Source organism: Photinus pyralis, unplaced genomic scaffold, assembly GCF_008802855.1.
Source record: "Photinus pyralis isolate 1611_PpyrPB1 unplaced genomic scaffold, Ppyr1.3 Ppyr1.4_LG4, whole genome shotgun sequence".
Lineage (NCBI taxonomy): Eukaryota > Metazoa > Arthropoda > Insecta > Coleoptera > Lampyridae > Photinus > Photinus pyralis.
Window position 1 is genome coordinate 17,639,762 of NW_022170511.1, and position 577 is coordinate 17,640,338.

Consider the following 577-nt stretch of genomic DNA (forward strand, 5'->3'; position numbering starts at 1 on the left):
AAACAAGTAAACAGATAAACGAGTAAACAGTGTTATGGATCATCAAATGTGCCTAATATAAATCAGTAACAACTTTGAGGAAAGATCATCTCGTGTAAGGTAGCGATGAAAGGCATCTGTTTTTTCTGGAACACAATTTGATGCGTTTCTCGTGACGAATTGCATAGCGTACCTTAGGAATGTAATAATTTCTTTATTTGGCTTCATTTCGGCATTTAAACACATACCTACCTATCTAACTAACGTCGTAGCAGTCTCGGAATGGACGGTCCGACAAAATCCTGTATAGTAATGTCCAAATGGTAATGGCCATTGTGAGCCACTTCATTTGATATAGGTATGAATTGTGTTTGAGAAATGATACAACGCTTTTGATAATAGTATTTATTGAGATTCATATATTATACAATACATAGATACATACAAATTGAAATATTAAAATTGTAAAATTACTAGTTTTTTAATGTCTTATCATCTGTCTATTTTAAAGAAAACTATATGGAAATTGTCGTAGAAATATGCTATTTTTTATAACTCTGCATAGTGAAATCTATTAAATACATCTGTTAAATGTACG